The following is a 13,523-nucleotide window of genomic DNA, read 5'->3' as shown; positions in this document are numbered from 1 at the left end:
AGCTAGGCGGAGAGGATCCCAGCTCCGGTGCGGTGCCCAGTGGAGCTGGGCGGGACTAGGGCGAGCCAGCCCCCGCCCTCTACCTTTGCCTACCGGGAAGAGAGGGAAGACCCTGGCCTCCCACTGGGCTGCTCTCACCTGAGCTCAGCCAAGGTCTTCTTCCTAGAACGGCCTTCCTAGCGCCCCAGCCTCCTAGAAGTCGGTCCCAGGTGGAGAAGCCTACGTCCTCTGCAAAGTTAACTTGCTTTCTTCACCTTGTTCCTTCTGAGCTCCTGAATTCCGTGACTGCATTGGATCAGGGCTTCTTCATCGGGGGCTCATGGGGCGGGGAGAATTTCAGGGCTCAAGTAAACTTGGGCGGGGGAAAGCAAATCGCCTCTTTATTTTCAATAGTTATAAACCGAATTTTAACGTTTCCATCAATTTATTAAAATCTGTGTCGGAAAGAAGTCCCTAGTGTTTACTAGGAGTCTGTGCCACACAAGAAGCAGTGCAGAACCTTTGGACTAGGTGAGTTCTTAAATTCCTTCAAGTTGAAAGGGGTCTGTGCCCCACAAAAAAGGTGAAAAAACATTGGACTAAGTGAACTTAAGATTCCTTCAAGCTGAAAATTCTCTGATCCCTCTGATTCCTTACCTCCACCATCTATTTATACTTCAGGGCTTCTTCTTTATGGGCACTTGCCCCACACCAACCATTCCCCAGTGAAGAGGGTTTTTAAGAGTTTTTGTGGCCAAAACAAACAAGCAAGCAAGCAAACAAAAACTACTCAACTGTCTCATTTAAGGCTGTTCCTCTTATTATGAACACATACCTTGACACTCCATAGTGATAACGAAAATAAAACTTTCCAATTAAATAGAATCTGGCAGAATGCTCTTTTCCTTGTTGGCACAATTTTTGACAGCCCAGAAACATCTCTCCAAGTTAAGGCATCCTAAGAGGGGAAAGAATCAACACCCTCCCTTTAGCCCTTGACCCCTATTTTTTGCCTTTCTTTTATTTCCAGGTTTCTTAAATATTAGCTTTTATTTCCTCATCACCTACTTTCACCTTAATCTAGATTTCTGTCCTAATCACTCTCATTACCAACCCTTGACAAAATTAAGTGCCTTGCTGAGGATCTCATGACAAATTCTCCACAGCATTTGTCAGATTATATTACCCCTTCCTAATTAAAGCCCTCCCCACATGGTTTCTCAAAGTCATATCTTGGTACTTCTCTCTCCATCAATTCTTTTTTTTTTGTTTTGGGGTTTTTTTAGGTTTTTTTTTAAGGCAAATGGGGTTAAGTGGCTTGCCCAAGGCCACACAGCTAGGTGTCTGAGACCGGATTTGAACCCAGGTACTCCTGACTCCAGGGCTGGTGCTTTATCCACTGTGCCACCTAGCCACCCCTCTGTTTTTGTTTTTGTAAGGCAATGGGGGTTAAAGTGACTTGCCTAAGGTCTCATAGCTAAGTAATTATCAAATGTCTGAGCCTATTCACTGCACTACCGAGCTGCCCCTTCTGCATTTTCTAATTCTACATTTTCTTTGATGGCTCCTCATTTCCTAAGTATGAGTGTTCCTCCAATAATATTCTCTTTTATTTATACTGATTCTTTCTTGTTTAATACTGAAATGCTTCTCTTATTTCTACACAACTCCCTCAGAATTTATATTCAGTTATCTTTTCTGTATTTCAAATATATGAATTAATCAGAAAATCAGTGAGCATTTAGCAAGCTCCTACTATGAACTACTGTTAGATCTCATTTGTGTAAAAAAATGAATGAAACAATTTCCAAATGGGGTCATAAAAATTAAAATGGCTGAACAATATGCATGCATGTATATATGTGGGTATATAAGGATGTATGTGTATTTCCTCTTCTTTCTACACACATAGCCATCATCATAATTTAGATCCTCATCATTTCTTCTCTTGATTATTTCAGTAGCCTTCAAATCACATCCCAAGATTCTCTTTACTCCATTCCATCCTCTACACAATGGTCAAAGTGATTTTTCCCCACTAAAATTCAAGTATGGCTATTTCTATTGACTCTAGGATCTCTAGAATTTAAAACTCTTTGCAACCTATCTCATGCTTCCTTTCAAACTTAAGATACATGGTTTCCCACTACACCCACTGAACCACAGCCAAAATGAACTAGTAAGGTATAATGGTAGTTAGAATGCCATAATTGGATTAAAAGAATACTGAATACAAATCCTGTTTTAAGCACTTACTAGCTATGTCATTAAGGCAATGTTTTCTTAAATCTCTGTTTCCTAATTTAAAAGGTGTGTGTGTGTGTGTGTGTGTGTGTGTGTGTGTGTGTGTGTGTGTGTGTGTAATATCATCTGTCTCACAAGGTTGTTTTGAGGATCACAAGAGAAAAATATATAAAGTGCATTGCAAACTTTAAAGCACTATATAAAGTGTAGCTCTCTTTTTCTTCATTATCATTCTCACAGTTATATTGTTTTTTTTGATAGTCTTCAAAGATAATCCTCCATTTCCTATCTTTATGCCTTTGCCCTGGCTGTTCCCCATTCCAAGAATGTCCTCTCTCTTCACCTCTGTCTTTGGAAATCTTGGTTTCCTTAGGACTCAGCTCAAGAACAGTCTTTGGCATGAAGTCTTTCTGGTTTCCTCTAGCTTCTAGTGTTTTGTTCACATCCACCAAAGTAACTATGCATCTGCTTTGTATAATTTATACCTGCTGTGTGTGCTCATGTGCCTCACCTATATAAGTCCTGCAATTGCAGGGGCTGTTTCATTCTTGTCTTTGTATCCCTCACAGCCAGCACAGTGCCTGATGTCCAGGCTTAATAAATGTTTCTTGGAGGATTGATTAAATGATACTTTCTATTAAAATGATCTGAGATTACACATTAGCTTTTTTGCCTCTCAGGTCCCATAGTTTTACACTTGTAGAGTCCATACTGTCTCCAGTACAGTGTTTCAGGTTCTAAACCTGGGACCCATGAATTTGTTTTAACATATTTAAAAATATTTTGATAACTTTATCTTAATATAATTAGTTTCATTAGTGATCCATTGAATTGTATTATATACATTTAATATTATTTTGAAAAGAGGGCCAGACTGTCAACCTTTAACACAGTGCATGAGACATAAAGGTGATTAATAAACATTTATTAACTGACTGGCAAAAAGTCCATAGCACACATACACACAGTTTAGAAGCCTGACCTTAGAGAAATGAAAAAAAAATCATTTACAGACTTTTTTTGATTACATGGGGAAATGATTTTTACTTCTTAAAAGATTCTGCAACAAACAATACAGGGCTTTAATATTATTCTTTTTAAGAATGAGCAGCTAATTGGAGATGTTTCAAATATCTAAATATAAACTCCAATGACAGTGACTTGACCCTTTTTGAAGCAGAATGAAGTGGAAAGACAGTTTGAGTTACATGGTCTTTCCCTCTGACTTCAAACATCATATGAATGTGCCAAATGTTTGCCTAACTAGTTGGGGAACACTGCAATCTACTGCCCATCAGAACGTGATCTCCATTAAATGATTGTCTACATACATACAGACATTTTTTGCTGATCTAGAAAAGTTTCAGAGCATTGAGGTTCCATGAATATGCAGTATATCATGAATTTTTTTCCTTCACAGGCCAAATCTTGGGTCCATTGGTCCATTCTGGTATTCTTGATACCAGAATCATAATGATGTGCTACTATGTTACAAGGTAACAGCAAATATCCATCTAGACATTTGAACAAATCAATTCACCGGCATCTGCAATAGTCAATTCAAGCCTAGACTTTGATTTCTTTTTGTGAAGCTTGCTTGCGCTCTTTAAGTATTTGTCTTTATTATGAATGACTTGGATATATTGATCAGTGCTGCTGTTTTGCTGGTCACTGCTAGAGGCAGACACTGAATCTGACTCTGTAAAGGATGGTTCCATCTTTTGTTTGGGTTTTGGTTTCATGAAGTGTTCTGAGTACTGAAGTTCTGGGTCAAAATTCTGTAATCTAGGCTTTTTATACAAATAAACTGGTCGATAGGGGTCTACCTCAAAATTACTATTCCAAGACTGGTACTGCATTCTGGCCAGATCTTCAGCAGCCAAGATTTGGCTCTCTGTTCGTTCACCAATGTAAAAATTAGATGTCTGATGAAGGTCTGAGAGGGATCGTGGACGAAAGGATCTATTGAATATGTCCCTTCTCAATTCCTCTTCTTCCTCTTCATCACTTAAATGTGGGGGATAGGCATGGTGGAGTTTTGATAACATATAGCTCCTTTTGTTCCTGGGATATTTCTCCCCAAAGTCACCCAAGTTGTCCCTATGAAAGTGTCTTGGTGATCGAAAGGCAGAACGAGGTTTTCTGCGGGATTCCCTCTCATTAACGATGTAATATCTAGGATGTGTTCGTCTTCCTACAATCCCTGGGCCTTCTGTTCCGAGAGCATGTGGGTTCATCTGTTGGATGCCTTTTCGAAAGAGGGGTTCTGAATAGATGTCCTCCAAGTGTTTTTTGAAAGTAACTGGGGTAGTACAGGACTTGGACTTGCCGAGATCATTATCATTTGCAAAATATGGATACCTTATAAAATAAAAAAGAAAGAACAAACATTGACCTCTGTTCTCCCTGAGTTTTAATTTCTTACTGAAGTGTAAGCGCTAAAGTTTTATGGGGAGTGCTCTTATCTCACCAGAGTTTATATCTCAGGTGTGTAATTTAAAACACAATAAGCAGCCATTTGAAATAGAACTCTTCATTTGTAGATAAAATGAAGATGCCAAATACCATGATTGCCACAGCATTTCTATTCTCTATTTTGGAATGCTAACTTGAGTTTGGGTGAGTCATTTAATTATTAATTATTCTTCTTTTTCCTTCTCTGTAAAATGAAAATAAAGATGTTTGTTCTCTATTTGTTTTACAAGGATGTTTCCTTTAATATTTCAAAGGTCCATAATTTAATTCATTTAGGTAGTTTTCCACTGATTAGTACAATCCTGCCCATGTCTTGTCTCTTCTTTACCCCCACATTAATTCATTTCATGACCAACTTGCTGATAACAAACATTTCTCAGAATCCTGTGCCACCTCTATGCTACAATGAGACATTAGAGGACTTTATAGGAGAGATTTAAAGGGAGATCAAATCAATAACATAAAAGGTCAGAATTGTATTATGGACTATCCTTTGTTGGAGTATGACAAGTGTGTTTAGTGGAAGAAATCCTGAGTGTAAAAATATATCCATTTCATGCTTCTTCTTTCTTCCCTCCCCCCCCACCCCCCTTTCCATTTCTTCCTTTTGCCCTGGGAGCAAAGAGGTGGGATTTTAAAATCCCACCTCTCATACATTTTGACTACATTACCCTGAACATAACATTTTAAACTTTCAGGTGTTCCCTGGCAATCCTCTAAGACCCATTTCCATGGGGACTATAGACCACTCTTGATAGATTTCAGGAGGCCCATGAACTTGGATCAGAAAATAAATTACATCTTTATTTTCACTAATCTTGAGTTTGCTTTGCAATCCTAGGTATTTTATTTTATGCATTTAAAAACAATGTCCTGAAAATGGGTCCTTAATTTTTGCCAGACTACCAAAGGAATCTATGAACCCCCCAAAATTAAGAACTCCTATTCTAAGATTATAAATTGCAGTGCAGGTACCATTTCTTTTGATTTTTAATACCAATTTTTTTGCTTTCTATAGCCATTTAACAAACTTTCTCTATCAATTAAATCATTAAGTCTGGAATACAACTTCTTTGTTTTCCTTAGCATCTTGTTAACTTAGTTCCTTAAGTAAAATACTCATGCATAGCTAAGTCTTTTTGAAAATTAACTAAAAGTCCTTTAATACAAAATTGTTCAAAATATCACTCAAAATATGCTATTATTCTCATTGTGGCTGAATACAGGAGTTAAGACTAAACTTTACCTGTTGTCAACAGGCTCAGATCGTGCCTTGGAGATGCCAGTAACTGGAGAAGAGATCTCCACTGACCTGGAGATCTTAGCCTGTGGTATATCTTGTGAAATGGTTGGAATTCTGCTGCCTGGAGAATCAAAGCTGAACACATTGCCATTTTTCCTGGGAGTCATGGAGTGACCTGAGATCTGTTGATTGACAAAATCACTTTCCTGAGGCTTCTTCTTGCTTCCCTCCTGGGTCTGTGTCCTGGCTGGAAATGGAAGAAAAGACAAATCCACAGACCTGTTCATGTCACTCTTCTGTTCAAAATCATTCAGGGACAACCTGACAGCCTCCTCTCCTTGATACCCTGTTTTCTCTGGGCTTTCATGAAAGTACTTTAGTATGGTTCTCTTCCTAGATGGTTCCTTCTCCACCTCTTTTACTAGATCTTCATTCAGGTCATTCCTACTAATGGTAGGCATCTTAAGAGCCAGGTTCTAAGTCCTTTTTTCTTTTTCTTCTTCTTTTTTTTATCTTTTTGCAAGCTAATGGGGTTAAGTAGCTTGCCCAAGGCCACACAGAACTCAGGTCCTCCTGACTCCAGGGCCTGTGCTCTATCTACTATGTCACCTAGCTCTCCCTTCTTTTTCTCTCAATGATTTCATCAACTCCCAAAGATTCTGTTCTCAAGTCTAGGTTGAGAATTCTCAGATCTACTTATTTAGCTCTACTCTCTCCAAGAAACTTAAGACTTGCACAACCAATTGCCTATTGGGTTTTTAAAACTGGATCTCTTATAGAAAACTTATACTCAGAGATTTCAAAACCTAACTTATTATCTTTACCCTCAGGCCTTCATCCTCTTCCAGATTTACCTATCACTGATGAATTAGTTGAGAAATATTTATCAAATATCTATCAGGCTCCAGGCATTTTACTAAGTATGGAAGATTTAAAAAGAGGCAAAAGATAGACCTTTTTCTCAAAGAGCTCACAGTCTTTAGAGGGTACTATTAGCTTTCCAGTTTCCTAGATTCACAATGTGTCAAACCCAACTTTTCATTCTCTCTTTCATATTGAATCTGTTGCTAAGACCTGTCTTTTGATCTTTATATCTCTCCCCTTTCCCATGTTGTCAGTGCATTGATACTGGACTCCTTTTTTTCCCTCAAACAAGTCATTCTATCTTCAAACATTACACATTTTCACCATGCCTAGAATTCTTTCCCTCCTCATCTCAGTCCCCTGGCTTCACTGCCTTCCTTCAAGACTACTTTCTACCAAAAGACTTTCAAGATTCTAGAGCCTTCTCTCTGTTGATCATTTCCAATTTATCCTGTCAATCTTATTTGCATGTTTTCTCCCTATTTAGACTGGGAGCTCCTCATTATTCTGGACAATATTTTGTCTTTTATTCTTCTGTATCCTCCAGAACTTACCACAGTTATTAGCTCACAGTAGGTGCTTAATAAATATATATTGACTGATGTCTATCAAGCTAAAGTCAAACTTATTCTCTTGAATTTAAAGTTCACTCCCAATTTTGATGCCCCCTATGTTTCAAGCTATATATAAGTCATTTTTTACTCCACTTAGAAGCTTTCAAACAGTCCTACTTAATACTGTTTCTAATGTTCATGCTTTTACTCACTGTTTTCTTTGTTTAGAATTGTCATTACTTCTAATCCCCTTTGCCTTTATAGGAGGCTGTTTGTGATAAAAAAAAAAGGCACTGATTGTAGAATTAGAGTGATTTCAGTTAGAATGGTAACTCCAATGTTTATTAGTTTTGTGACCTTGGCCAAATTATTTGATTTTTCTAACTAACACCCCAGTAAAAATGGGCTTAGTCACATTTATACTATCTACTGGATATCTGTAGGGAAATTTGTGCCAATATTAAATTAAATGTCTGTAATTATTCTTCTATTGTATGGATTTTTATGATTCTCCTGGTGAATTCCTATTGATCTTTTAAAACCTCATCATGGTACCTTTTTAATGAAGCTTTATCTGATGTCCCCAGTATATGATGATCTCTATTTCCTAATACAGTACTCTTTGGATACTTCTCTAATAAACTGATGCTTCTAGTTTATAAGTTCCATAATAACATAGCAATGTCAGATCTAGTCTTGTATATTTTTATGGATCTAGCAGTATGTGGAATATAGTCAGTGCTTCACAAATGTTACATGAATTGAACTGATCATCACCTGGGATAATCTATTCAATTAAAATGCTCCCTACTTTTAATACTATGGACCTTTGGATTTTATTGGGTTTTTTTTGCTTTTTTAAAGAAGTGAGTATAAAAACAAGAATTTTTTCTTTCAAACAAGTGATCCATGAAGTAGTATATTAAGCATAGTGAATTCTACTCTTAACTTTTCCAATCACATGTTCTGTAACATATAGGTAGGGGAAGAGGAGGAAATTGTCCCATAGATTGCTAGCCCCTAGAGATTACTTAATTTCTAATAACGAGGAAATTGAAACTCAGAGGAAAGAGGGAGTTTTTCCAATTTCTTTTTGATAATATATCTAATAACATCAATTTAACATAATTGCTATAAGAAACAATAATAGATTTTGAAATATCAGGCCATTTTGTGCTTATAAAATCAATGTTGTTATTATTATACTGAGTAACTGATTTAGAAAATGACCTGATCTACACTGGACTAATATTACACTGGCAAATATTATTTGACAATGTGACATAGAATTAAATTGTTTCTATGGCTATGAAGGCAGCTGAAGCAAGCTCTGGAGAGTGGTTAGAGCTTGACCAGATATCAAATATTCCAAGGTCATCCACTGCATATGGGGCAATTGTCCTAACTTTTGTCCTATCATTGGATTTCAATGACTCCGGAAGAGAAAATGAGACTGACAACTTTGTGCAATGTTGCCTCACTTAAATTCGTTCACACACAAGTCAAGATATCACACTGGTGATGTCACTGGTCCTCTTCAAAAATAAAAGACAAACGACAATGATTCACAATGAACTACTAGGACAAATACATATTCAATGAAAATAAATGACAAAAAAGCAATGTAAATATTTCTATAACTTCATAACTTGAAATCAGTATGACCCTATCACCGTTATGATTTTTAGTCCCTATAAAATAAGTTAATAGTTATACAGTCAAGAGAATGTGCCTATCTTGTCTATTTAGTTTTTAAAGTATAACATTTTCATTAGCTGCTTGAGACTGGATGTGGGCTCCAAGTTTTCATAGATGTCCACAATAAGCTTCCTGCTTAGTAAAACCCTCTGTCTGTGTTCACACTCCAGAGATACCAAACCAGTGAATTTCAAACAAGTAGATACAACCACCACTGTCTCAATTTTCAGTTCCCAGTTGGCCATCGGGCAGGAGTCCTTGAAGAATCAGGGGAGGTACTAACAGGATAACTATCAAAAGACTGGATATTTGCAGATACTTCCTTAGCAAAAATTGCCTCTGTCTGTGCTATAACCAGAATCTCATAGGCCCCATCAGTGAAGAAATCAGAACCATAGGGGATCTTAAAGCAGGTACGGATAGATAGATAGATAGAGGAAAAAACTGAGGTTATGTTGTTTCAGTACAGAGGCAAAATTGGTAAATCTGGTAATAACTGGTAACTCCATGGAGCAGAGAGATGGGGCAAAGTAATATCAATATCCATTCAATTTTTAGGGGGCTTTCTATTTATTTCAGATTCATTCTCTGAGAATTATATATTCTCTCTCTCTCTTGAATCTGTCCATAGTCTTTTCTACCTCACTATCTTCCCTTTTTAGTTCAGAAGGCTATTTTGGCTATGCATGCATTCATTCGTTCATTCATTCACTTGGACATGGGCACCTAGATAGTGCAGTGAATAGAGTACTGATCTTGGAGTCAGGAGGACAGGAGTTTGAATCTGGTCTTAGACACTTGACCCTAACTAGCTGTGTGACTCTGGGCAAGTCACTTAACTGGGGTTGTCTCATGTCCAGGGTTTTCTTCAGTCATCCTGATTCGTTGTCTGGCCACTGGACACAGATGACTGGTGGAGAAAGTGAAGCTGGTGTTTTAGTTCAGCACCCACTCACTCAAATACAATTCATGCACTTGTCATGACATCATTTCCCTGATGTCATGGTCTTCTTCAAGAATGATGGACAAACATTATTTTAACTTTGGGCCTCTAGGTGGCTCAGTGGATAGAGTCCCAAGTTCATAGTCAAAAAACTCATCTTGTGTTCAAATATGACCTCAAACACTTACTAGATGTGTAACTCTGGGCAAGTCACTTAACCCACTTTCTGTCAGTTCTTCAACAATAAAACAAGCTAGAGAAGGAATTGGCAAACCACTTTAGAATCTTTTCTAAGAAACCTCCAAATGGGGTCACAAAGAATCAAACCCAAATGAAAATGACTCAACAACAAGATACCTCACTTTATGAGTATTAATACTTTTATATGCATTATCGCATTTTAAACTGCTCAACAGCACTTTAAGGTAGATAGAGAAGTGATTCTTTTTTATGTTTTACAAATGAGAAAGTTGAGGTTGAGACAATTTGAGACTTACTTTACAAAGGTCAAATAGCTGGCAAATGATGAACAGACTTAAATTCAAGTCTTGAAACATAAATTTTTTTTCTTTCCCTTATTGTGTATTAATGACACTTCAGGGTTTTAAAATTATTAATTAGATTTTATACCCAAATTCATTTTTGATTGCAATATATTGCTAAATGGTTTATTTTCTCTGCTTTCAACAACAAACATCTAGCTGAGAATAATTTGTAAGGAGGTAAATGTGAATGAGACCACTTTTTCCACATTGGCTTCAATGTCTCTTTTCATTGTTTTTGAGTATATTGGACAAAATAAGATACCCATTCTTGTATGTTTATTTTACACTTTCCACTTACCTCCCATCATTTGGGCAACTTTCTTCTTGTCTTCAGATCTACCCTAAAATACACATGACAATTATTTGCAATGTTGATATGGATTAAGTTTTAAATGATGAAATTGTGAGAGAGTTAGAGATTAGAGATTTATCTACCTATCTGGTAATGTAGCTATTTGGGGGTATTTAGGAGACATTGGACAATTGGGCACATCTAGGATGTACTTGGTTAAGTGCTCCTTCCCAGTTATTTAGGCAATGTTAAAGCACAGTCTTTACTAAAAATGAGTGTAGTAGTAGAACATTGTCCCCAGAGTCCTACCAAATCCTCCCATTTTTTTTCTGAAAAAGAAGCTTGGCAGCAACCCTTCCAACCACATACCAACAACTGTCCCTGGACTACTACCACCATAACTACTACCACCATGGTTCCTATTACCCTTGTCCTTCTTTTTCCATCTATCTTTTCCCCACTCCCTCTGTTTATATTTCCCCCCATACTTTATCCATATTCCCTACCATTTTGTTTCTGAATACCATCACCTTCACTGTGTTTGCACTACTATATCCAGGTCCCCTCCCCTTTCTTTCCCCTTTCCCTTTTCCCCTTCTTCCTTCCCTTCCTTCTCTTAGTCCCCCTTTTTCTCCCCCCTCCCCTTTTCCCCTTTTAATACTTGAAAGGTAAGATAAGTTTCTTAACTTAACTGAGTTCATGTATGTTAACTTTAAGCCAAATCTGATGAGAGTAAGATTCAGGTGGCACTCACCTCCTCCCTTCTTCCCCTCCATTGCAATAGGTCCTTTGTACCTCTTCATGTAATGTGATTTACCCCATGCAGTCACCTCTTCCTGTATCCTTACTGTCTCCCTTTTTAAGGAGGTATTGTTTTTAAATCATTCTATCTGAGTCACAGAAAAGTCATGAGTGTCCGTCACTTCTGGCTAAGTATAGTCTCTCCAAAAGAGTTACAATTCTCAAGAGTTATGAGAATCTTTTGCCCAGGAGGGGATATAGCCAATTTCATCTTATTGGATAGCAGGGTTTTTTTTTAGGATTTTGTAAGACAAATGGAGTTAAGTGACTTGCCCAAGGCCACACAGCTAGGTAATTATTAAGTGTCTGAGACCAGATTTGAACTCAGGTACTCCTGACTCCAGGGCTGGTGCTCTATCCACTGCACCACCTAGCCATCCCCAATTTTTCTCTTTACTTTTTAGTTCCTTTTCATGTATCTCTTGATTCTCCTGTTTCATGTCCAAATTTTCTATTTAGTTCTGGTCTTTTCATCAGGAAATGTTGGAAAACTCCCATTTTGTTAATTGTCCATCTTTTCCCCTGAAAGAGAAGGCTGAGTTTTGCCAGATTGTGAATTTTTGGCTGCATTCCAAGCTCCTTTGCTCTTTGGAATATCTCATTCCAGGCCCTTCAATCCCTTAAAGTTGATTTAGTCAGGTCCTGCATAATCCTTTCTGTGGTTCTTTGGTATTTAAATTGTTTCTTTCTGGTTGCTTATAGGATTTTCTCTTTTATTTGATAGTTCTGGAATTTGGCCACAATATTCCTTGGTCTTTTCATTTTAGGATCCCTTTCTGGAGGGCATCATTGTATTCTTTCAATGATTGTTTTGCCCTCTGGTTCCATGATATCAGGGCAGTTTTTCATCACTAAATCCTGTAATATTAAGTCCAGGCTTTTTTTTCTCTTCACTGTTTTCAGGAAGACTAATAATTCTTAGGTTGTCTCTTCTTGATCTATTTTTGAGGTCAGTGATTTTTCTGATGAAGTATTTTACATTTTTTTCTATTTTTTTTCAATTTTGGGGGTTTTGTTTAACAGAATCTTGTTGTCTCATGTAGTCATTAGTTTCCACAGATTTCATTCTTTTTTTAAGAGAAGAATTTTCTTCATTTACTTTTTGCAACTCCTTTTCCAATTGGTCAATTCCATTTTTTTGAAGGCATTTTCCAGTTGAGGATTAGAGAGAATTATTTTCTTTTTTGAATTTTCCAAATTGAGGATCTGAGAAAATTATTCTCATTTTGTATTTGTTCAATTGTATTTTTCAAGGATTTGTTTTCTTGTTGCAAGATGTTAATTTTTTCTTGCAAGGTGTTAATTTTCTCTTGAGTTTCTTTTCCCAATTTTGCCAATTGATTTTGAAACTCCTTCCTGATTTCTTCAAGGAAGTCTTTCTGGAGACCAATTGATATTTTCCTCAGAAATTCTAGATTTCTCTGGGTTAAGATCTGTGTCTTCTAAGTATTTCCTCAATGGGCCCCCTTTCTGCTGGCCTTTGTTCATTTTCCTAGGATCTTGTGTTGGGATAAGGACTGGCTCTCAGTGGCTTGCTTTTGAAAACCCTAGAGGCTTTGTTCACTTGGATTAGTAAATTAGTAGGGGGTGCTGGTTGCTTTCTTTGGAGTTTTTAAGGACCTCTCCCTAGGCCTGGAGGTAGTGAGAGCCTGCAGGAGGGTCTGAATTGTCCTCGATAAATGTGGGCTGGGCCCTGAGGGAGATAGTTAATCTCCCTTTCAGCTGAGGGAGCTCTGCTGCCCACACCTGAACCTGAGGGGCTGTGAGGGCTGTTACTGTTTGTTTTGGGAAGAGGGATCTGCTAAAAGTATGGAGATCAGGACCCCTAAGCCCAGTGGGTTTATGTCCAGTTGTGCTTTGCAACTTTCTTTGCTGAAACTTACCC

The sequence above is a fragment of the Macrotis lagotis genome, chromosome 4 (genome assembly GCF_037893015.1).
Source record: "Macrotis lagotis isolate mMagLag1 chromosome 4, bilby.v1.9.chrom.fasta, whole genome shotgun sequence".
NCBI lineage: Eukaryota > Metazoa > Chordata > Mammalia > Peramelemorphia > Peramelidae > Macrotis > Macrotis lagotis.
The sequence above is the reverse complement of the archived record's forward strand: the minus strand, read 5'-3'. Positions refer to the sequence as shown.